Genomic DNA, 27048 nt, shown 5'->3' with positions numbered 1-27048 from the left:
ACAACTACTGATCAACCCGTCGTACTCGTCACTGAAGATCAACCCCATTCACCACATTCTAACCCCAATTCATCACCAAAGACTTCTGAAGAAACCATTTCTGACTGACCTGATTCTGATACCAGTTTTGACGATACCACTGAGATGGACATTGAACCAGTCATCGTCACTCTTGTTGTCCCACCTTCGTCTGCTACCCATCCTCCACCACCACTGCCACCAGTTTGAGCTGTGTGTTCCCACATTGTTTGCCCCTTCATCACCACCCAGTTCCACCCTTTCAGTTGAGCAGGTTGCTACCTTCATTTGTAACCCTGAAAATTGTCGGCAAGTCCTTTCCTTCATTGTGCAACAGCAAGACATTGTTCCTCTTCTACCAACACCTGTTATGTTAAAACTCTGCCAAGATATCTATAAGGATCATATTCAGGACCAAGATTCGACTCCACAGGGCCAGTCAGAAAAATCAATTGCCAATGGAAAAACTTTGCACGCTAGGTTTCCACTGTTAGATACCCTCTTGGCCGATGATCTTCACACATGTTCTATTCTACAATTGTTTCAATTCATTCAACCTTATGCTACACATCTCGAAGACCGTCTAGTTCATGTGGAATGATGCTGTAAAACCTTTCTGGAAAATGTGATCAACGTCAACAACAATTTTCCATGGTTACAAGTGAGCATGATCAGTTGCGGGAAGAGAAATCCCAGTTGGAGTAGTAGATTTTAGATAAGAGTATCAAATTTTAGTCTATGTGGACCACCCTTGCTGAGTTTATTGATGAACAACTTGAAGAATTTTCCGCCTATTCCCGTGCCGAATGTTGTGACTTTGCTGAAGCGACTTGCTTGAAGTTGGTTGCGTAGAATCAAGAATTATAGGATACTATTAGTAAAATTTCCGAGGCACTCCCAGATCAATCTACCCAGTATCGTGAGTAAATTGCTCAAGAAATCGTTGTAGCATTGGAAGTAAAAGAGACCCTTCCACAGTTTATGAATGACTCTCAGGGTATTTTCAGTCAAGTCTCTAACTGGAGTGGTGTTCTTGCCAGGAAGAATCAACGTAACCGCTTAAGGAAAATGTCAATCAACTCTTTGCTCAGGCTATGAGCACTTCGATGTGGAAGAACAGAAGGAGTTATTGGCGCAAGTAGATGTGTTGGATGTTGAAATCAACCAGATGGAAGACACCTCATAGGTCACCAAGTGAGTAATTCGTGACCTTCGTCTCATCACAAAACGTCACCTTTTCACCTTGAAGCCTCTCACTACGAATGTGGATGGAAAAATTTAGGAGATTATCTAATCCCAGTCCACTGAGCTTAATGCTGAGAGTCACTGCATAGTTTGTGGGCCAAGTCTTTGTTATGTTAGAAACATGGAATGTTATTGTTTCCACCTACACAAGTTTCAAACATGATGTGTTGAAGACAATACCAGAGTTGGGTCCTTCTTTTGAAGGAGGAACAATTGTAAGTAATGAAGCGCTCACAGATCAAGGATGAGAGGCACTAGCAGTAAATTGACTCGAGGGCGAGTAAATAGATTGTGGTCAAGGCTTGTAAGGTCCTTCATTTTTTGGAGAAATGTGGAAAATAGGCTTGTAGAATAGTTGTGGAGGATGAATGGATAAAGCCACCAGAAGAAGATCACCAGAAAACTAAATGTGATAGTAAACTAAATATTGGGACCTGAGCAGCCGAAAAAACATGAAAACAGACCCACGGAAGCAGGAAAGTTGGATTAATTTTGAAAGAACCAAGATGAAAAAGGAAAAAGGTACCAATATTTTGTCAAAGTGGACCAGATCAAAGGCGGGATCAAAGAACCATCACAAGGACAAGATCAAGCGAGTGAGTCTATAAAAGAAGATGTAGAGAAACAAATCACGCATGAATATGAATGAAGGAATCAATCGATCAAAAGATATAACCTTTGTTATACATGTTTTCCATCATTGATGGCAATTTCCTGTAGGATTCTGTAATCTGCGTAGAGCTTTCATTCTTGTATATGGTTTATAACCCCTAGTGTAATGTGTAGGATTTTGTAATTTGCATAGAGTTTTGATACTTGTATATGGTTTATAACGCCTGGAGTAATGTGGTTTGATCTAAGAAGATTAGGCAAGGTTGTTTGGATCCTCAATGTAATGATTGGGCTATATTAATAAGAAAAGGTGTTATGGGGAAATTTTGTATTCTTGGTTCAATGTTTGCATGACCCTTTTTAAAATTTCATATCTCTTTTAAGTATATGATGTTTATGTCTTTCCTCTTATGAATGTATGTCTCGATAATAAGTAATTACGTGGGATGGTAAGATGATTAATGATGAAAATGATAGTATGACAGGCTTAGTTTTCCCCACTGATCTTGGATCCCTTATTTATTCCACTAGTTGTTATGAAACCAACTCACAAAAAGATAAAAAAGATAGATCAACGCCTTAGAATTCAGCCTCTTCGAGGGGGCAACATCCTTTACATTACATAAATGAACAATTCTTGGATGATACAAATGGCAAGACCTCCTTTCTATATATAGGAGTCTAAGGGGTCATAATATAATCCGAGCCGACATAAAAATAATAATGTAAGGGCACAATAATAACAATAGTGGGCTTCTATGGGGCAAAATAATAACAATATGCGGACTACATGGGTACAACAATATAATAAGGGGGTTGTAATAATAACAATAAGGGGTTACACTAGTAGTATAGGGGCCTAACATGCCCCTCTCCTTCAAAACGTTTTGTCCTCAACGCTTGAGTAGTTCTTGATGCTTCTGTATAAAATTCTTGTCCTCCCATGTGGAATATTCGGTGGGTAAGTTCTTCCACTTGATGAGATACTCTGAAATTGATCGATTTCATAGCTGTCGGGTTCTTCCTTCTTTGACTGCTCCAGGTTCCAATTTGATTTTTCCTTCCTCTTCAAGTTCTGGCAATATTGTTTGAATTGGAATATTCTGCAACTTTTGAATGAGTGGCAACACTTATTTGTCCTTCTTCCATTCATCCCTTGCTTCGTTTATCAATCTAGTTGGATAATAGAAATAGCACAAAACAATGCTTCCACATCTTCATTTTTTTTTAGAGTGCATCTACAACAAAAATTTTCTTCCCTTTTCTATAGATGATGTCAAAATCATAACCCAACATATTTGTGACCCATTTTTTCTATTCTTTTAAAGATAATATTTGTTCTAAAAAGTATTTAAGACTATCATGATCCATTTTTACCTTGAAGTGTCTTCCCATTGGGTAAGGTCGTCATTTCTTAAGTGCATGTAGTATTGCCAACATTTCCTTCTCATAAATAGCTTTCTTGAGATGTCGCCGTAAAAATACCCAATCACCTACATCAAAAAAATTTCACTGCGATGTTGATATACCTGTTGTTTCATTCGATTCTACACCAAAGTGGCATTATCCTTTAAAAGTTGGAGAACTTGTTGTTGATGCTTGATGTGATCTTTCACTGCTTGAACCTTTTTCTTCTTGATATGTCCTATCTTAAGAGTTTGAGGAGTGGTAATTTCTTCCAATGCTCTACAAGATATGGTCGGATTCATTTCTTGATGCTTGATGTGATCTTTCACTTCTTGAACATTTTTCTTCTAGATATGTCCTTCTATATTGATAGTTTGAGGAGTGGTAATTCCAGCCAATGCATTACAAGATATGGTTGGATTAATTTCTTCTTTCTCGATATGATCTTTCACTTCTTGAACCTTTTTCTTCTTGATATGTCTTTCTATCTTAAGAGTTTGAGGAGTAGTAATTCTGGCCAATGCATTACAAGGTATGGTTGGATTCATTTCTTCTTTCTCGAAGTGATCTTTCACTTCTTGAACCTTTTTCTTCTTGATATGTCCTTCTATCTTGAAAGTTTGAGTGGTAATTCTTGCCAATGCTTTACAAGATATGGTTGGATTCATTTATTGTTTCTCGGGGGTTGAGTCCTGGTGTATATCCTCTTATTTTGATGTTTCTTGATCCTTTTCTTCCTCCTCTTCATACTCTATGTAAAATAATTTCTTCTCAGCACACTTATGACCTTTAGTGCATTTTCTATCACAATTGTAACAAAGCCATTTTTCTCTTTTTTCTTCCAATTGTTGTGGTGTAAGCCTTGTAGGTTGTGGAAGGCTAGGAGAAGAAACAATTCCATAATTATAGTCATGAGTGGTGGGATTCCTTGTTTCCATAATTCCGCTTTCAATTTTTCTTGCCAACTCAAATGCCTCCTCCAATGAATCAGGTTCCCAAAAACGAACCTCATGTTGAACGTTATCCTTTAAAGTCCCTATGAAGACATCAATCCTTTGCTTCTCTGGAATATAATTTACCCTTCTATTCAATTTTTTAAAGTCCTCAATGTGCTTTTCCATTGAACCCTTTTGTTTGAGACTTATCAATTGGATAAATGAGGAGTTTCTCTTTGTATCCTCATAATGTGCTATCATTTCCTCCGTGAAAATTGACCATGTGACAAGTGGTTTATGAGAACAAAGCCCTTTATACCATAAAAATTGATTCGGTTCTAAATAATTAGATGCAATACATACCTTTTGTAACAGTGGTACACCATGTAGATTAAAATATTTCTCGATCTGTAGTGTCCAATTTACTGGATCCTTGCCATCAAACTTCCTCATCTCATTTTTTCTTGATTTTAGGAGCTCGATCTTGAAACAACTGTAACTTTGTAATTTCGAATCTTCTAGTTCTGAAATCGCGACCTACAGTAGCCCTCTATGTCCTCTTTCCAATGCTACCAGTCTGATCGAATTTAGATTCTCCAAGAAAGAGTTATGCACAATCTCCCAAGATGACCTGATTATATACCTTTTCAGAAGAGCGAACTTGTATGAGGTGCCACATGTCACTGTTTTGACCTTCGGGTCTAAAAATATATACACATGAAACTACAATCCATCCTCTTTCTGTAACTTCTTATGAAATTGCAATATGATGCTCAAAAAAAAAGTTATGACGATTTTCCCAAGGTCACCTGTTTGGAATGTAATTCAATTGTCTGCAAAAAAGACCAACTCCCTTAGATCATATCTCCGCAAATATAACGTAAAAAGCTCTGAAATTTGGTCCCGAGGTTCAACGTGACTTCGTCTCAAATGGGTTTTTTTGTTAGCTTCTAAAATGTCGTAGAAAAAGAGTTATAGCGAAAATTCCATGATGACCTATTTGGAGTAGCGAAACCCTAGAATCCAAAACTTTGATACCAAATGTTATGAAATCAGCTCACAAAAAGATAGAAAAGATAGATCAACGCCTTAGAATTGAACCTTTTCGAGGAGGAAACCTCCTTTACGTTACATAAATGAACAATTCTTGGATGATACAAATGACAAGACCTCCTTTCTATATATAGGAGTCTAAAGGGTCATAATATAGTCAGAGCCGACATAACAATAATAATGTAAGGGCACAATAATAACAATAGTGGGCTTCTATGAGGCACAATAATAACAATATGGGGACTACATGAGTACAACAATATAATAAGGGGGTTGTACTAATAACAATAAGGGGTTACACTAGTAGTATAGGGGCCTAACACTAGTTCTGGCTTGTCTTTCCTTGTATGAATGTATGTCTCGATAATAAGTAGTTACGTGGGATGGTAAGATGATTAATGATAAAAATGATAGTATGACAAAGCTTAGTTTTCCCCACTTATATGGATCCCTTATTTATTCCACTGGTTCTGGCTCGCCTTGGATGAGACGCTCGTTTTGTACAAAAAGAGTAAAAATACCAGCGAAAAACTAGATTATAATAACCTCTTTTTTTTTGGCAAACTGAGGCCAAACCCTAGTCCTCATGTAAATTTTTCACCAACACTCTATTTGCGCACTTCCAATAGGATTGCGTGTTGACCAAAGCCAACATCCTCTCACACTAGCAAGATGGCTTGTCTTTTTTCTCACACGCATATGCAGATTTAAATGCCTTGTACATTTACTTTTTAATTAAACAAAGATATAGATTAGAATTAATTACATTATTGAAAGTTTGATTATTTTCCCGACCATTCCCAACTAGCTTGACATCCATATACTTCGAATCCATATCCACTTTCTATCTGGTCATCGTTTTACAATTTGGATTAATTTAAAAAACAATTCACATAACAATATTTACTGGGGATGACAAAAAAAAGAAGGTTACACAAGTTTTAAACGCATCACATATAATCTAAAAACTCCCTTCCCATTCTATATATATATATATATATAACAAATAATTTATAATTCAATAACATTGAACTTCCAAATTTTAATCATTAAATAAATATTTTCATATTTAATAGAAAATTAACTCACCACTTCTTGACCTAACAGGTAGATAATTGGCGACTTGACTTTGATTACAACGAAGATAAAAATGCCAATTTGATAGGGACCAGGTGGGTTGTTGGCCATTTAGCATGGTCATAACAGACATAAAATTTGTCAAATGCGCATTACAGACACAAGCCACGGGAAGAGAGAAATAGAAAATGCATGTTACTAGTCTAACCCAGTTTCAGTGCTTTACATAGTCTCTACATCTACAAGTAAGAAGGGGACGAGTACACAAAGGATAGAACTGGTTTGGAAGGTACCACTTCGGTGTGCGTTAGATCGATGAGACAAGAAATTATTTCTTCTGCTCTATCTGCCTATCTGTAATATCCCTCCCGTTAATAATAAATATTAAAATTTAACTTCGGGACGAAGTTCCTTAAAATGGGAGAGTATGTAATATCCCTCCCCTTCATAATAAATAATAAATAATAAATAATAGAAATAATACAAAAATAATAATTAATAATAGAAATAATGAATAATAATAATAAATAAATCACTTAATAATAAATAATAATAAATCATAAATGTTAAATAATAAATGATATTAAAAATATATACAAAGAAAATAAATAAAAATAATAAAAATAAAAATAGTAATAACCATATTAAATCTCTAAATAAAAATAAATAGAAATAAAACAAGAAAACTATCAAAAAAAAGGAAATAAAATAAGAAAGCTAAAAATCAAAAGAAAAGTAAAGAAATAAAACAAGAAAGCTAAAAAAAAGTTGCATGTAGACACATGGAGTGTGTGCATGTGGTTCCCCTTCTAATGTTTGTTCTATTTAATAGATGGTGAGGAGGATGGGAGGTATTCCATCATTACGAGATTCTATGAAAGGAGAATGGTATACTAAGACTTAGGAGTCACTTGCTAGTACGTTAATTGAAGGCTCGAGGGTGGCCAGTGGTAGCAGAATCCTTGCACAATTGAGCCTACGGTTGGGTGGAGAGTCGTCCCCAAAACCTTATTGTCATCTAGCAGAGACAGTTATAAAATTATTTATCAACATATATTTTTTTTAGTTAAGAAATTAATTTATTTTTATTGTTACACTATCTAAATTTTCATCATCTTATTTGTGTGTATCTATCCCTTTAATTAATGGTCGATTCAACAAACATTCCTCATCAATCATTCGATCCCTCCTCCTCTGCGCGCACTTCCATGGATGTATGTCCCAGCACCAATTCAAATTCCACTTACAATTACGAGATGTTTATAAATCACCACGGGGAAGATGTGAAGAATTCCTTGGCCAGTCAACTCTACCGGCGTCTCGGTGACCGTCGATTCAGCGCCTTTCTGGACCGCGACGAAATGCGGGTAGGAGAAAGCATAGATTCTCAACTAGAAGATTGCAACCGCCGATGTTCATATAGCAATATTTACTCCAAGATATGCCCAATCAAAATGGTGCCTTAATGAGCTCGTGGAGATGCGCAATCAGATGCAGAAAAGAAAAACTACAATTATTCCAATGTTTTATAATGTTGATCCTTGTGCTCTGCGGAGCAGGACGGATGACGGCCAACCTGGGCTGTTGGGTCAAATCTTGAGATGCCTTGGGTGCTCCCCGCGCAACAATGGAGTCTATTGTGAAGCCTTGCAAGGTCATGTAAAGAAAGGGAGATACCACAAGAAAATTTTGCAGATTGGAAAAACGCATTGTCTGAGGTTTCACTATTAAGCGGTTTGGAGCTAAAGACGCATAATGGGTTAGAACTTTTAGTCTTATTGGTCCTAATAGTTTAATTGTATTGATAAACGAGGTTTTTGGTACTTATGTTTGGTTTTGCAGTGAATAACCAGTGACGAAGGCAAACTCTTGGATAGCGTACTTCAACGGGTGGAGAAAAATGTTAGAAAACAACAATTGGATGTGGCTAAATATCCAACTGGCTTGGCTGAAAAGCTACAAGATTTTGAGAAAACAGTGATGCATGCTTTTCAGGAGGCTCAACCCCGTGCTGGATTTAATGAAGTGGTTACAAAGTTTTTGGATGCGTGTGATGGATTGCCTTTGTCTCTCGAAGTGCTTGGGTCTCATCTTTCTACAAAAGATTTAAAGTATTGGGAAGGCCAATTGCGGAAAATATCAGATTTAGTACTTCCCCGGGAAATACAAGACAGTCTTAAGATTAGCTACGACCGTCTTGACCCCCAGGAAAAAGAGGAATTCTTAGATATTGCCTGTTTCTTAATAGAAGAAGATAAAGATGGGATGGGTCTAGATGGGAAGGAAGTGTGAATCTTCAGAACCTAGAGGAAAAGTGTATTGTGCAGATCGACAGTCAAAACCGTATAAGAATGCACAATCACCTCAGGGACTTTGGCAGAACTTTAGCTGAAAAGGAACTTCCTAAATGTCCTCGTCGTCTTTGGCGCCGCAATGACAACATTTTTCATAATGCGTTTATGCAACCAAGTGTACGCGTTTGAATCTAATTTTCAAAGTTATATTCACAGAAATGTTCTGAAAATTTTGAAAGTATATTGCTAATACTGTTTAGCTCTGCAAGTATGTCCATATTGTTTTCTAACAGTTTTCAGATAACAATTCAGGTGCGCGGGATTAACAGGGTTGAAGAAGTATCTGACCAATCATTCCACAGCTCTCTGGATCGCTCTCGCGTTGATATGACCACGTTGAACCTGTTGAGGGCTGAAGGTGACTGTTTGGAAAACATATCCCAGTTTCTGAGGGACGCGAATCAGCTTCTATGGCTATGCTGGGATAAGTGTCCGCACAATCCCCTGCCTGCTTGGCTTCCAACCCAGAATTTGAGAGCTTCGCGCGTAACACGCCCCGCCCCCCTGCTAATTGGAAACAACATCATGCCATAGGGAAAGTGTGGTAAAGAAAGGTTTTTCTATTAATATATGTTAATGTTTTTTTGGTTGTCCGAGAATTCCCAGAGGGGTGTTCATGTTTGTACATGTGTTTGAAAAGAGTTCAAAGATAACAGATACATAATGTATGTTTATGTTAAAAAAACTCAGTTGCCAATTAAGGTTGTGGTATGCGTTTTTAATTTGTAGACATTTAATGGAGCTATGTGAAGATAGACCTGGGTCCGTAATAAATTTAGGATAATTATACGGAGGGCATTGCAGGAAACTTTGTTGAAGTTGTTTCCCTTGCGGATTTGCAAACGTAGGCAGACTACGGCGGGGATTCAGGAAAAGGTCAGCATATTAGCTTGTATGGATGTTCAGGAAAAGGACAGCGTATTAGCTTGAATGGATGTTCAAGGTTCGAATTGTTGCCGTCTTGCCCCTTAACCTTCTCCCATCGGAACACTTAGATCTGCAGGGGATGAAAATAAAGGAAGTGTCATTTCCTGAAGGCTTTTTTCCAACCCTAAAACATCTCGACATCAGCTTTTGTCGTGAACTAATGGACGTTGGAGCGTTGCCAACAGGGCTAATATCTTTGAACTTGGAAGGAAGCACTGCGTGAAAATGTCCTCACTTCTATACTTCATCTTTGTATCTGAAATGGTCACAACAACCATCTTGTCTTTACTATCAAATTCACGAAAAGGTCCTCAGCAAAACAAAATTGTGGGAAGTTTGATCTAGTTAGAAAATATTTCAGTCTCCTCACTAATATTCTTCATTGTATTTAGAATGGTCACAACAACTATCTTGTTTTTACCAGTAGTGCACGAGTTATTGGTTTTTCATGGTGCCAGTGGATTTTGTGAGTTTTTTCAGTGTGTTTTATGAGTTTGGGATGTTAGAGCTTTGGATGTTAGAAGAGATAGGTCTAATTCTCAGACTGATTAGATTCAAGTTCTTTTCTTCTTGATCATGACATTCCATGCATTGTATTTTTTATATTTATACATTATATCTTTTATAGTCATCCATATTATTTTTGGGGAAATTTTGATTTTTCAACATTATATAAATTACATCCATAATTAAACATAAATATAATTATTTTATCTTATCAAATTCCGAAAAAAATCAGCATCAAAACAAAATAGTGAGTGGGTTAGTATAAGAATATAGAAAGGAAAGGAGCATGGATCTTCTCACGACGAAGTTTGATCCAGCTAGGAAATATTTCAATCTCCTCACTTATATTCTTCATCATTGTATTTAAAATGGTCACAGCAACCATCACTAGTGTCTTTGTTATCCAAATAAAAGGTAAGCCAAATCAGCGATTTTAGATACATATTCATTGACATACGCCCGTTAGCGAATACTAATTAGTTTCCTTACCTACAAATCAAAAGTAACCCAAATCAGCGATTTTAGATACACATTCATGGACAGTCACCAGTAAGCCAATACTAATTAGTTTTTTTTAAATTAATATATAATATTTGAAAATATTACTAATTAGTCTTTTTTTAAATTAATATATAATATTTGAAAATGTTAAATCAAAAAAAGTTTTTAATAGTGTGTTTTAGCAAAATGTTAAATTTCATTATATAACAATTATTTCAATGTTAGAAAATAAATGGTGAGTAAATACTTATTTTAAAACATTTAATGTATAATATAATTCAAATTATATATATATATATATATATATATATTATTAGTGTTATTATTATTAAAAATAATATATATATATATATATAATAAGATTTTTATTTATTAAGATTGATATTTAATTTATTATGGAGAGTCTTAATCTGTAAATAAGTTTTGTTATAATATCATGCGTCAATATTGTAGTTTGTCATATCACATGTACAAAAAATTATAACTCATTTCATATGTCATTTTTTAATTAATTAATTTAATGAAAAGGACATTAAGGGCACAACTACTTTTAAGATAAATCTCAATTTTTTGTTTGTCGCTTTTACTAAGAATATTCTAAAATATTTCATGGAGATTAAATCGTTAACATTGATCCAAGATTTGTTTTGCTTATAGATGCATTAGAATTACATATAACAGAGCACTTAAAAACCATGAAACATAAGCATATAAAATGAAGATAAAAAACACAATCACGCATAATATCATGACACAGAAATTTGATTACGGAGTTCGTCTAATTTGAACTACGTCTCTGGGCCTTGCTCAATAGTGGGGAGGCTTCATTAAATGACATGGAAAGAGAGAAGTACAAACAAATTTTTACATAAACATCCTTATATCTCCGATCTGGAATATAGCTGGAAAATGGAGGGCCTAGCTCTAGAAACAGACAACACCATTGACTTCCTAGCAAAAAATCATACAAAAAGGCCTATCAGAACACCCAATTCGGATAATCGGGCCTTCTACACCTTCTCTGAACCTCCCTGCTGCTCAAGGCGAGGTTCCATCCCCCGCTGCCAGGTCAAGGTCTGCTACTACATACCATGTTATGAACTATTGGCTAATCCTCCCTTCTCGATGTGTGGATTCCCCAATATATAACTTATTCGGGTAGTTTTACAGAACAACAAGTTTAGCTGAAATGATAAATTTAGACTATTGGTTTCAACAACCGAGAACCTTAGCCCTTGAATAGTGCATAGGTAACATCTTGTTTAAACATAGTTAAAAAACCACCGGAAGACTGTTCCCGTAGTCTACTTCCCGCTTCATTCCTTAACTACACATTTAACACTTCAAACGACGACTTTAACACAGAAACCGATGTATTAAAAAAAAACGGCAGATAGATCCAAGCCTTTACAACAAGTGAAGAGTGATATGTGATAAAGGAGGACCCAGCATAATTATTAACCGAAACACACAAATTTTCAGATCCAAACACCCCATCGCAAATCACAATTAGCAAAGCCCATTGGCATACACCAAACAAGCGTTCTACGATAAAACAGACCTGTCGGGATTATTAATCATAATCTATAAGACATCGAGTTCGAAAATCCTATCGCAAATCGCAATCGGTGAAGCCCATCGATGTACACCAAATAGGCATTCTGCGATAACACGGACCCGCTAGGATTATTAATCATAATGTATAAGACATCGAGTCTGGAAACCCTATTACAATTGCAAATCGCAATTGACAGAGTCCATCGGTAACATGTATATTGGCGTGGTACTTGTGCGATGCAATTGCAATTATCGCAATCGCAACCCTAACTGCTCCGGGGGCTAATTCCTTAACCTTATGCGATGTGTGATTGCAATATCATAAATCACAACCCGACTTTACGATTACGATATATCGCATCGCAACTTGGCTTTGCTAGGGGCCGATTCTTTAACTCCTCCAATCTGTGATTGCAATATCACAAATCGCAAATCTTGGGGCCAATTCTCTTAAGTCGCGACTTCTTCTTCTACGATATGCGATATGTGGGACCAATTGTGGCCTGCCACTTGGTGCTTCCCCATTCACTGGAGAGTCTTTCCATGTCATCATCTCCTGCCATTTGGATAAGTCAAACATAAACCTTGACTTGCTCTAACTTCTTCATATTAACTCGGATTTGAGCGTCGTTTGCACCATTGGAATCAAGATGATGAGAACTTCAATCTGATGCTAAGTCTATCCACATTATGCAACTTTGAGTTTTGAGCCTCTTACCATGCCACTGGTACTTTTTGAAGATCCACCTGGATCAATCCTCTAGGATCTTTCTGGATCAATCCTCCCTCCTAAGATAATCTTTTGGTCCTCCAAAAGCATTAATTAATATGTATCTGCTCTGTACTTTGTCTACACCACAAGTGTCCTACAGGTCATCCTTCCTTCTTCTTCACCTTTTTCTTTCGGAGCCATAAACGATGATTAGACACCTGCATCCCCTGCAAACCTGTAGTACAATATTTCGAAAATTACATGTTTCGCTATGTGACAAAAAGAATGAGCCAACCATCCCATACTTGCCACGAGTTTATAACACATACTTTGTAGTCAAGTTTACATAAAAATGGAAACAATACTCCAACTATCAATAAAAGGCCAAATATCATTGTTGCTTCAACAAGTGATGGAAAACGCATCATCATCGCAACACATGATTTAAAAAAATAAGGCCAAACAGTATTGTTGCTTCAATAAGTGATGGAAACACATCGTCACTTTCACAATTTAAAATGAAACACAAAATAAGGCCAAACATCATTCTTGTTGCAACAAGTGATGGAAACACATCATCACTTTTACAATTTAAAATGCAATATGTGATTTTCAAAAATGAGGCCATGACATTCTACGACACCTAGAAGAACTATCTCCCACTTATCAAAGTGAATGGGTTGCCTCCTTGTGGCGCATTCGCTGATCAAAAAATTATTTCACTTGGTTCAGGAACGGATGCTTTGTCCTTGTGAAGCTGCTCTAAATGGAGCCTTCAACTAGTGGCTCTTTGATGACCACTTTTGTCACAATGACTACAATAAGCCTTCTTCCTCCACATATGCTTTACCTTCTTCTTTGCCTGCTATTGAGAGGGTCTTTCATGCCCCATATTTTTTCATGCTACTATTCTTTTCCAACACTTAGAAAGCATATGGTTATGCAATCCACAAAAATTGCAAGTTATTTTATGCCATGATTTTTTTTTCATTATTAACAATACGATTGTAATCAAAATGAACATTAAAATACCGAGACTAGTTAGACCTTTCTTGTTGGTCTCTAGTATGATCATGGAAACAAGAGCTTGTCTCATCTCTTTCTCAGTAATGCATACTGCCCTAGGTTGAGGGTGATGTGTTCCCCTCATCCTCTTTCCTCGACGGTTTCAACAATGTTGTGGAAGCTTCTACCATCTTTGAGCATTGTCCTTTAGTGCACCACAACCTTGCAAATTGAGGTCTTTTCTCAACCTCCAATGGGTGAGTTATGCCTTGGCTATTAACACCAAGTCCTTCTTCTTCCTTGTACCTCATCCTAGTAAGGAGTCTCATGTTTTTCCCTGTAATTGGTATCTCCATATTTCCAACAGAAATTATACTATGCAAAGATGTAATTGAAGGGAAATCAACTTATTTTACCTCCATTGTCGATTTGGAATGAACTGATGAGGGCTTCTCATCATTTGTTGTTGGTGGTTCACTGGTTTTTTTGATGCATTCCCCAACTTCCTTACTGACATACACAAGTCCTTCATAACAGTGTAATTTCTCTACTTTAATGGGTTTTATGATGCCTTGGCCATTAATGTCTAGCCCCTTCCCCTCATACCCCATTCTCCTTAACAGTTTGGAGCCAATTCCTGTGGTATGCTTTTCAAAAATGACGAAATCATCATCAGGAAACATACATGAAGTTGAAGAATTACTTTTTACCTCACAGGGGTCACGCTGCAACTTTTCCAAGGCCTCATCGTTAGCTTGCAGAGATAGTGTAGCAGCCTCTGTTTCTCCTCTTCCTCTTCCTGTAGAAGCCTCCTTAATCATGTGAACTCTACTTGAAGACTCTAGTCGTTGTGCTTCAACTCTTCCAAGGCCTCATTTATGGTTTGCAACTAAAGTTGTAATCACTGCCTCTCCTCTTTCTCTTCTTGTAGTAGCCTTCTTAATTCAATGTTCTCTTCTTGAAGTCTCTGGTTAATCTCCTCATTCGAGGAAGGTGATGAATAACATGCATAAGCACCGGAAGATGTGGATGATGTATCACTCTCATTTCTGTCCGTCTCCTCCTCTCTTTGTTTCTAATACACTTCATACATGATGTCCACCATTTTGGACATTCACAAGAAGGTCTTGTGCATTTCATTATCATTCTCCATGGCTGCACACTCAGTCATTCACGCTCGCAATTCTTAACAGCAACAAGATCGCTTCTCTTCCCAGCGAGCTTCAACATCTGCCATGTATCTTCTTCGTGATGCACATCCTTTAAGGCTGATTTCTGGTTAGCGCACTTATGAAATTCACATCAACTAATTCCTACTCTAATGCTATTTGATCTAGGAATAGTTTTTCTTATAGATGCATCATAATTACATATAACAAAGCACTTAAAAACCATGAAACATAAGCATATAAAATAAAGACAAAATACACAATCATGCATGAGACCATGACATAGAGATTTGATTATGGATTTCATCCAATTTGGACTACGTCTCTGGGCCCTGCTGAATAGTGGGGAGACCTTCATTCATTAAATGGCATGGAAAGAGAGAAGTGCAAGCATATTTTTACATAAACATCCTTATACCTCCAATTTGGAAGATAGTTAGCAAATGGAGAGCCTAGCTCTAGAAATAGATAGCACCATTGACTTCATGTCGAATAATCATGAAAAACTGCCTATTCGAACACCTGATTCGAATAATTGGGCCTTCTGCACCTTCTTGGAACCTCCCCGCTTCTCAAGGCGAGGTTTCGTCCCTTGCTGCCAGGTCAGGGTCTGCTACTGCGTACCATGTTTTGAACTATCGTCTAGTCCTCTCTTCTCGCTGTGCAGATGCCCCAATATATAACCTATTCGGGAAGTTTTACAGAATGCCAAGTTTAGTTGAAATGATAAATTTAGTTGTTGATTTCAACAACCGAGAATCTTAGTCCATGAATAGTGCATAGGTAATAACCTATTTAAACATGGTAAAAAAACCACCAGAAGACAGTTCCCACAGTCTATTTCCCGCTTGATTCCTTAACTGTGCATTGAACACTTTAAACAACGGCTTTAACATAGAAACCAACATATTAAAAAAACCAGCAGACAGACCCAAGCCTTTACAACAAGCGATGAGTGATCTACGATAAAGGTGGACCCAACGAAATTATTAACTGAAACACACAAATTTTCGGATCTATAAACCCCATCGCAAATCACAATCAATGAAGCCCATCGGCGTACACCAAACATACATTCTACGATAACACGGACCTGTTAAACACACATGGATAGCAAGACAATAGGAAAGATAAATCATTAAGTTCATTTTTTATTAACAGGAGATGTACATTTATAATACAATGTTGTGACTCTTGGGATTCAGATCCCAAGGTCTCTTGGATTGCTTTGTCCATTCAACTTCCACGCTAACCCATTAGGATTAGGTGTCCAACATTCCCCCCCTTAATCCGAAGGGTTATGTATGAGTCCAAGAAGAGAGCTGTAATACAAAATGTGCAAAAAAGCATGGCAGCACTAGGCTGAATGTGCTCTATGAAATGTTGGTAAAAAGGCGGTGGTTTAAGGATGACCACCAACACTGGAACGCTTAGTGCAGTTCCCGGAACTCTTCCAAAACTGGCAAGAAACTGAAGTTTTCTGCTAGAGGAAGTGATCCTATTGTTTTAAAGAGGGAAACCTTCAACCATGAAAGGGAGGTCTCACCCCGCATAAAAGGTAAAACTTCAACTTGAAAAGGGAAGTCTCAACCTGTGATGGTTTAAGGATGACCAACAACTCTGGAACGCTTAATGCAATTCCTAAACTCTTCCAAAACTGGCAAGAAGCTGGAGTCTTCTGCTAGAGGAAGTGTTCTCAATCTGTGATGGTTTAAGGATGACCAACAACTCTGGAACTCTTCCAAAACTGGAAAGAAGCTGGAGTCTTCTTCTTAGAGGAAGTGTTCTCAATCTGTGTTCACGGGCATCTTTGTCTCTGGCTGCAACTCTGAAACTGGTGTGGCAGGTTGTGGCTCAGGCTCGCTTGATGTGACTTTGAAGCTTGTAGATGACCATCATTTCCCCCCCTGTTAGGTACAAGGTGAGAAGATGGAGAAAACTCAACTACAAGATTGTTCAATACTTTGGAACAAGTTCTGATATGTGTTTGGAATATCTTCTTGGCTCTTGATGCCCATTGCCAAGAAGCGATCCATCCAAGATGAATCTTTGTTCTTGCAGGACGTTTGTTTTTGAAGCATCTGTGTGAAGAATGGCTGGTTTTATGACAGTGCTTACATGGATGAAGATCAAAACAATGATCTTTCAAATGGCCAACTCGATCACAGTGTTGGCATTTCACGATCTGTTGTTGTTGTTGTTGTGGAAGAGGGGCAGAATCTGGAACAACTGGAGTTGAACTGTCATGAGGAGCAGTTGAACTGTCATAAATGAATCCAGCACTCTGAAACTGAATGGGCTTGGCATAGTTTGGAATATGAAAGGACAAGTCCTTGTCATATCCAAGACCAGTTCTGTGCTTGTTGTGGACAAGCTGTTCCCAAGGTCTGATGATGGGCTTGGGAGGTGCAGACTGCGTTTCTGCATCTGCATGTACAACTGGTGCTTTATAAACTGTAACATTATTAACATGTTGCTGATGGGTGGTTTTCTCAATGTTCTGAACAAAAACAGGTTCAGAATGATGTCTATGTAGCTCTTCTTGCTGTAGCTGTGATTCAAGCTACAAAAAAATCAATCTTTTCCTGGGCATTATATAAGCATGTCTGAATTTCTGAGAGAGATCCTTTGCTGATTTTTAATGTGTCATCAACAGTAGATTGTATAAGAGTTTTCATGAACTCTAATACTTCACTGATTCTGGCCATCTGTCTTAATGCAGAAAAATAATATCTACTCACAATACACAGCAATATCCTTTATAAATGTCAGCAAATGATCAGTGTGTAGCATAAAAGATTACAATCAGCTCACCAAAATCTTTATGAAGCAGTTGAATCAAGGAAACAATGCACTATAATGAGTTTTAAGTACAATGCCACAATTAGGGCAGCAGCAACTGCAAACCTGTTTGAGACTTGGATTGAATATTGGTGTGAACACAACAGTTGGAACCTTCGTTTCCCCTGGTAAATTTAATCAATGTAACTAAAGACAAGTTCCATTCAGTTTACAACCTTCACAATATCATGACAGTTGTTCGCCCATTACAATGACAAAAAGAATCCATGATCCATCCATTGTAGTAGAACTTTCAACAAAAAATTCTTCGAAACCTAATCCTGCTGTTTATCAAACTGCCATCAAAAAACTTATTACCCAAAGTAGACTAATCAACATAGTTATGCATAATTTAGCCCGAATATATCATTAAAAACATAGTAGCTTCCTGCTGGCGTAGGCATCAAATGAAACATATATTGGCAAGAATCTGGAGTGCAATGTATCGAATCCTCTTGCAACAACTCAATAGTTAGTTGTGTACCATAAGTTTGTGAGAGTAAATTACTGCATGTAACCAATAAGTTTCCCAGCAGTTTCTCTTTTTCAAACAAGTCTATACAACACCTGAAATGATCATTCACTATAGCTCCATCCCTGAAATTGTGATTAGTACTCTGCCAGAATCACGCCATCAACCTGACTGAACTTCAGCTGATGTTGTTCCCCGGGCAACTGCAGGCTGCCGCTGACAAATACAAGCATGCCGGCAACAAAACTTTGGAATAGAACAACTGCAAAACTTTTGATTCACCACAGAGATAATAAAAAGAAAATAAAGAACAAGCATGCCATCGCTCTGAAGTTTTCTCAATGCACTACACTATACATAACCGTCCACATTTTCCAAAGCAATGTAGCTTCCAAGCCGAAGTCTCAAACTTTCAAAAGCACAATACCGGGAGCAGTTCGAATCACTGAATATTTGATACAAATCTCCATTGAATCAGCGAGAGAAGCAAAACAAATTTTCGAGAATTAACATCCAACTTTCTTTAAGGCGGTCTCGTTTTACAACAATTTTCAACAGACACGAATAATAGCTAACAAACTCCGTCTCCACCCTCTGATTCACACAATAAACGCAATCCGCCACCAAAAGAAGCAAACCTCCCCCAAATTATCAACCCACGTGAGAGTAAAACTTACAAATCTGAGTAAGGATACATAAGAGTCCAGGTAATTAAATAACCAGTGAAAATATCGGCCATCAAACAGCAAAGAGAGGAATGTTGTACCTCACGTTTCATGTAATAGCGACTCAAAAAAATGTCGTCTATCTTTTGCAAACTTTACATATGAAATTGAAGTGATTATCTCTGCAAAAAATTATGATCTAGAACCTGGAAGCGATTATTTCTTTGGAACCTCGTGGCGTAGGCACCTGCGGTCCTCATCCAATTGATTTAGAGGGGTACACATAAATTTCAAAGGATGCAACATCGATAATGGAGAAGAGCGCTCTCTAAGCTTTCATACATAGCAGGTTTGGAGCTGAAGGAGTTTAATAGTGACGAAGCCATTCTCACGGAAAGTATAGTGTAATGGGTGCGGAAAAAGATTCCAAAATCACATTCGGATGTACCCACACATCCAACCCGCGCGCAAGCAAAATTATAAGATCTTCAGAAAACAATATCATACCCTTATGCAAGCAAAATTATAAGATCTTCAGAAAGCAATATCATTGCTGCAGCTGCAACACAAGAGGAACACCAAGGCTGTGGGGGTTTGTGGATTCTGGCGAGTAGAGAAGACTAAATTGGCAATGGAATTCTAAAACCGCATCAAGTCTTTAACAATCAATACTGTTTTTTTTTTGTCTGATCCGAGAGTTGTTCTGAACAACCTCATTTCAATTAAATCTTACGCTAAAGATTCTGGAAGAATCTCGTTCTCGAATTTCTCCGGGCAACTCAAAATGTAACGAAATGCTGGAATAGATGCAGCACCAAATGCTGGAGTCTGTGCTTGAATAAAAGCTTGAAGAAAACACTGTACAATTGCACACCGACGCTGGTTGTTATCTCTTTCCAGATGGCATTGCAGAGGAATTACAACAGTGAAACGACAGGATTGCAGTTATGCCCAAAATAGAGAAATCGTAATAATGTGCAAAAAGGCCACTATCAATCTGACTATAAAGGTCGATTCAGTTTATGACAGCGAGGGATTCTTTAACTAAATATGTCCATTGGAATAAACAAACTTGAATGAAATCAGACAAAAGAAAGATGCAGATGAAACTTCCCGGTTGCTTCAAACAGATTAAACTTCCTCGTAGTCTAAATCATCTGATTATCTTGGTTCGTCTGTGGGCATCTCATATGAGCAACAACAGCGAGAGGCGTTGGGACACAACTGGATTGTGTATGCGGGCAATATCTTCGTCTCCAACGAGGGAAACGAAAGCGAGCGTAGAGAAAAGAACGCCGGTGGCAGGAGCGAGGGTGGAGATCCCTAAGCCGGAGGAACCTTTGCGAGGTGTCAGGCTAACGTTTATGGACAGACAGGCGTTACAAAGGCAGCGCTGGTGCGCCAGAGAAAATAGGTGGTCCCAGCTATTGAATCGGAAATGGAATAGAGAGCGTAGAGGACGCAGTGTCAGGAATGTACCTGAGTGTTTCTGAGAGTAACATGATGTAGTTCGGCATCAATTCTCCTGCAGCGAATTCAGGTATGCGCAGAGCAGTGCAGGACCAACGTTTAGGCACCAGTTTAATTTTGGAATATGAACAAATGCGTTGGCAGTGCTCAGGGCAGAGGAGCGCAGTCTCAGGACAGTGCGCAGTCTAAGGACAGAGGCAGAAACGCTTAGGTATGAGCAGCTCAGACACAGAATTATGGGCAGAGGTGCAGGACTGACATGCACATAACAGGCCACAGAAAAACAAGCAGCTCTGATACCATGTTAAACACACATGGATAGCAAGACAATAGGAAAGATAAATCATTAAGTTCATTTTTTATTAACAGGAGATGTACATTTATAATACAATGTTGTGACTCTTGGGATTCAGATCCCAAGGTCTCTTGGACTGCTTTGTCCATTCAACTTCCACGCTAACCCATTAGGATTAGGTGTCCAACAGGACCCGTCAGGATTATTAATCATAATATATAAGACAGCAGGTTTGGAAACTCTATCGCAATCGGCGAAGCCCATCGGCATACATGAAATAATTATTCTGCGATAACATGGACTTGCCAAGATTATTAATCATAATGTATAAGACATCGAGTCTGGAAACCCTATCGCAATCGCAAATTGCAATCGGCGAAGTCCATCGGTAACATGTATATCGGCGTGGTACTTGTGCGATATGCGATTGCGATTATCACAATTGCAACCCTGACTGCTTCAGGGGTCGATTCCTTAAGCTTCTGGGATGTGCGATTGTGACATGGAAAATCACAACTCGACTCTGCGATTGCAATATATCACATCACAACTTCGCTTTCCTCGGGGTCGATTCTTTAAATCCTCCAATCTACGATTGTGATATCGCAAATCATAAATCGGCAATGCTGAGGCTGATTCTCTTAAGCTGTGACTTTTTCTTCTGCAATACGAAATATGTGGGACCAATTGCGGCTTTCCACTTGGTGCTTCCCCATTCGCTGAAGAGCCTTGCGACGTCATCTTCTCCTGTCATCTGGATAAGTCAAGCATAAACTTTGACTTTCTATAACTTCTTCATATGAACTTGGATTTGAGTGTTGTTCACACCATTGGAATCAAGATGATGAGCACTTCGATACAATACTAATTTTATCTAGATACTTCCACTTTGAGTTTTGAGCCTCTAACCATGCCAGTGGTACTTTCTGAAGATCCACTAGGATCAATCCTCCTGGATCCTCCTAGATCAAACATCCACTTAATAATTATTGGTATCATTTTTTATATTAACTACATAGAATAAGTCGTCAAATTATGACCATATCCATGAATATTATTGTCAACTAAGCAAAGTACTCATGATTTTGAATATATTTTGGATAGTCCACATAGCACACATTGCATGGGGCGATGCTCATAGGGGTGAATAAGTGGGATTCATACTAGTAAAATAAACCTCATACCATCAATCATAACCTCTGTGGCTTGCATTGGAGTTGATCAACAATGAAGGCTAATTAATTTGTTAATCCATTTGAAAACGAATTATTGAATTAAAACTCATTCACTAATTAAATTAAAATTTCAGAATTCTTATTTCAAAATAAACACATCTATCCAAAATTATATATATATATTTTATATTGAAAAGTAATTCAATTATAGCATGATCCAAAATTATTTTATGGCATGTATTTTTGTAACATCAATTTTTAAATTCCATGCACCACTTATTAAAAGCATGTGCAAAGGCTTGTAGTTTTGACAAATTACTATTTGGTAAGAAGATCAAAATATTAATTCATTCTACGGATATAATTACTTTTTAAAAGCACGATAAAAATTGGAGTGAAAAATTAGGCATAAGGAAAGGATAGGATAACAAACTCAATATATTATTGTGTTGAGAGTCCCTCTCCAACTCAATATGGAAGAGATATTTTTCTATTTTGTCTTGATATATTATGTAAATATTTTAACTTAGTTATTTTACATAAAAATAAAAATAAAATAAGAAATAAAATACTTATTATAATTAATTATTAAACCAACCTATATCCATTTTTAACTTCAAATATACGAAACGCTGAGAGGGATAAAATCCCTTAAGGTGCAAACCTCTTTGTTGATGGGTTGGAATATTTCACCAACAACTAGGGGATCTCCCTAGTGTAGAATCCCAACTAGACTCTGTATCGTTTGGTTTAGGAGTCTCATCCTGTATGTGGGCCTAGCTGCCATCACATTTCTTATCAGTTCACTTTGGACAAACAAACAACAATGGTTAGAGAACAAATAACACCCTTAACAAATTTAAACAAGTGGTTTATGGGTTCTAAACATGTGAAGCATTATGCATATAACAACGACCAAGTAATATTGACATGAATCTTAGGAGAAGAGGTGTTAGAAAAACTCCAAATAAAACTGATGTATCTTATAAAGGCAAGTAATATTGACATGAATCTAGGAGAAGAGGTGTTAGAAAAACTCCAAATAAAACCAATGTATCTTATAAAGACAAGTGCATTGATTATAAATAATATCATAACCAACAAACTTGTGAAAGCATGTAACAGTGCACAACCCATTACATGATATATGCCCAAATCAATCAAACAAATTACTGACATAGGCATAAATAAACACACATATATCATGTTAGAGTCGGTATTTTCATCCCTTCGTCAGAGATCAAATCCTCTTGTTGCATTTCATATTAGGTGTCTCGCCCAGTCATTTGCATTCCATTAGGCGCATGGATCATTTGACGGTAGTGGAATTCCTACAATTTCCCTCATGTCATTTACCCGCTGGTTCACGTCTATTCATCAAAAAGCATAAACAACCTTCTATTTATCTTAAATATTGCAAAGGTCGTCTTTAGGGTTTCATCCTCAATTAGGTCTAGGGTTTCATTAGGGTTTTGTCAAAAAATGTTTCAAAGTGTCCAATAATTACCAGCAGGCCATGAGGAAGTTTTCAGCATCAATAAATGTCATCATCAAGTGTTCGAGATGTGTCTTTTCTCAAAACTCTGTTTTGAGGAAAAACAGAGTATTTTTTATTTTATTGTACAAAAATCATGAAATTTTGTTTTCCTCATTGTAAATTCCTTCATCTGCACCCTAGTTTCTTTCCTTAGCCCCAGAAGCTCCAATACCTGCAAAACAAGCAAAGCTCAGGTCATTTTGTTCATCACAAAGCCCAAATGCAGTGAAAAAGTCCAAAAAGCAGAGTTCAAAATAAAGTCATTTTAAAAACATTGTAAAAGTGGGTTTGATGAGCCAAAAATTTAAAATCTCTTTGTTTATAAGCCATTTCATCATTTGAAGAGTTCATTTGCAAAGTAAAAGCAAGGCAAAGTGATTTTGTTGAGAAAGAGAGAAAATTGGGTGCAAATCACTCCTAGTGACCGGCGCGGCACACTGGGCAGGAGGCGCAGCGCATACATCTGGTGCGGCGCACTGGGCCTCAAACTACAGTTCAAATTTGCACAGGCGAGGCACATTGGGTATGTTGCACGGCGCACACAGCCAAGAAGCCCGAAAATTGCCAAATTCGCTCCAAAATTGCCCAAAACGCATGCATTGCCATCGATACAAGTAGGTTGAACTTCTCTCATGGTTTTTCATCCAAGATTGATGGTTGTTGATGGTGTTTGATGAATGGTGAAGTGTGTGAAGGAAATCAAACCCTATCCCTTCAAAGTTGTCAAAGGAGATTGTTGCTAGGGTTTTGTGTTGGTCATTTTACTACCAAGTATCCGCCCCCACCTCATCACTCCCTTGTTCCATACTCCCCTTGATTCCATTGTTCCCTAAGTTCCCCTACCCCCCTAAATTCACTAATCCCCTATCCTAAGTTCCCTCTCCTAAATTTCCAATTATAAAATCTCAAACCCTAACCTCATACAAAACTCCCAAAACACCCCATATTTCCCTAACTAAATCTATCCCAATAGTCCCTAAATTCCCACTGTTTTTCCCACCCCTTGAACTCCCTCATTTCATTGTTTTCCCTTGGTGGCAGAGGTCAAGCACATCACCAAAAACAGTCCAAAACAGTTTTGACACATCAGCACCTATTTCTCCAAGGCAATTTATCTACCAGCAGCTATGGCATCTGCTTCTTCATATGAGTATGAGTAGGAAACCCATAGTGACTCACCAACAGAGGCACATGCACCCAGGAGGCCTCATAGAGGTGGCAAGTATATTCATGAAGAAACAAATTTTCTTGTTGAATTACAGGCCTGCCCACTTGCCATGTTTTTTTTCCAACACCAGTCCTGCTATGAATTTTGTGAGAAGGTTGCTACTATTCAGTTTCATCATGAGTTGGCCTGCTTATTTGTGTTGCATTTACATGGTGATCAAGCCACTCTTGCTGGTGTCACTTTCACATTAACACCAGAATCCATTTCACTAGAAATCGGCATACCCAACATTGGAGAGCAATGGAACAAGAGACAGAAAATTGACCCACAACATTATGAACCGTAAATTAAGCCCGGCTTTTTGAGGCAGCTCAAGAGAGTGTTTCCTTTTCGGTACCTCAAAGATGAATATGCTCCTTTAATGAAACTGATCATGAAGTATTTCAGCTGTGAGGGTCGGTTCTCCCGTTTGTATGCTTATCACATCAGGCTACTGATGCATTTTACCCGGGTATGGATGATGAACATCCCTTATTTCATGTGCCAAAACATAGAGAAAATGACCACCCTTGTGCAGCACAAGACCCCACAGCAGTAGTTCAACAATATATACCATTTTGCTCTCATCAAAATTGTGGTTGTTCATCAACTTGGTTTACAGGGCATCACTTGGGAGGACTTCATTTCCCGTGAGTTTTTCGGAGCTGAACAGGGACCTTCAGAGACTATGCATGAGATAGGTGGACCTTCTTATCAAGATGAGGCCCATGAGACCACTAGTGTGCTAGTGTTCATCACCTATTAGAAGGGCACTAGACGGTTGTTTGCAACAACAAAGCGAGTGTTATCTCCACACGGGGTGGAAGGGTCCTCGCTTCCATCATCAACACAACAGGTTCAAGACCGAGGCAAGAGGCCACTATAGGAGGAAGGACCATCAGGTGAGCGGGAGACTGATTTCATCCTTGTTGAGGGTGATGATGCTGATATGTGCCCGCAAAGCACCAATTTTAGAGAAATCATTCATGAGCAGCAGGCAGACATTGATGCCTTGTCTATCAACTTGGATAGAGCCCAATGGACTATACAGTACCTGGAGCAAGGGAATAAGCAGCTTGAGGACTAGCAGGTGGTTATGGAGTTGTGAAACATTCAGGAGAATCGCCGAGCTGCCCAAAGGAGGAGGGTGGAGTTCACTTCACTTGAGCAGGAGATTAATGCCGATAGAGAGTAATGGCTTGAAAGAGCCAATTCCCACTTGGAGAGGAAGCTAGAGAAGGCCATCAATGAAAAGAATATGCTTAGAAACTTGTCATATCATTACTTGTCCCGAAACTTGGTGTGCCAAGCGGGAATAAGGAATTTGAAAGCAAAGTTGAAGAGAGCATCAAGCGAGGAAAAAAAAAGATGAAGGACTTCAGATCTTGGTTGAGGGTTCCTTGGCCTTACATCATGCTTGATAGAGAAGACTCGGCCAAAATTTCAAGAAATTTGGAGCAATTTTTGCATTTTGGAAATTTTTAGCACAAAAAACAGGTTTTCCTACCCTATGCGCCGTGCCACGTGGCACTCGCTTTTGAAAGAGGTATCCAAATCACAAAAACTCAGCAATTTTTGATTTTTCATGTAAAATTACACTTGCCTACCTATGGCCAAGAAATTTGGGCAGGTTTTGAGCCCTCAAACAGATAAAAAACACTCAAAAAATGACCTCACTGCCCCTATTTTGACACACAGGAAGCAATGTTGGGAGATTGGACTTTTGGAGGGGAAAATAGCGGCCAAATTGCAATATTCCACTTGGTTTGGAAAGTCAACAGGCAGACCTTTCCAACAGGTGCAACACATAGAGGAAAAATTGCCAGTTTGACCAAGTTTTGCTTTTTGTTTTGCCCAGTTTTGCCTAGTTTGACTTTTTTAATTTCCTAATGGAAAATTTGTGATGTAATTTGATATACCTTGATGGATTATGATGTAAATATGGTAAAATTCCACTTTTAGAGGTTTATTCATAATTTTTAAGGTTGTTTGAAACTGAATGAATCAGTTCCCTTGTTTTTAGAGGCATGCTGTTATGGTACCTAATTTCTAGTTCTCAACTTAGAATTAGTTGAAACAACTTCTAAAACATGTGAGCTCGACCCATAGAGGAAAGGATGAGCTATGGTGGTCTATGTTATGTTTTTTTTTCAGTCATTAGCATGGTTGGAATCTTGAGAAAGCCTTGAGCTTCATTGTACAAATTTTCAGCATTTGGGCTAAGGAATTTGAGACCAGGATTTGCAGCACTCTTTGGGATCCATGTGGCAATTTGTTTTGGTACAGTACTTTTCTCTCCAATTGTGA

This window comes from Pinus tabuliformis, chromosome 1_1 (genome assembly GCF_031772625.1).
Source record: "Pinus tabuliformis cultivar Carrire ecotype Pingquan chromosome 1_1, CPIR1, whole genome shotgun sequence".
In the NCBI taxonomy this organism is placed as follows: domain Eukaryota; kingdom Viridiplantae; phylum Streptophyta; class Pinopsida; order Pinales; family Pinaceae; genus Pinus; species Pinus tabuliformis.
The sequence above is the reverse complement of the archived record's forward strand: the minus strand, read 5'-3'. Positions refer to the sequence as shown.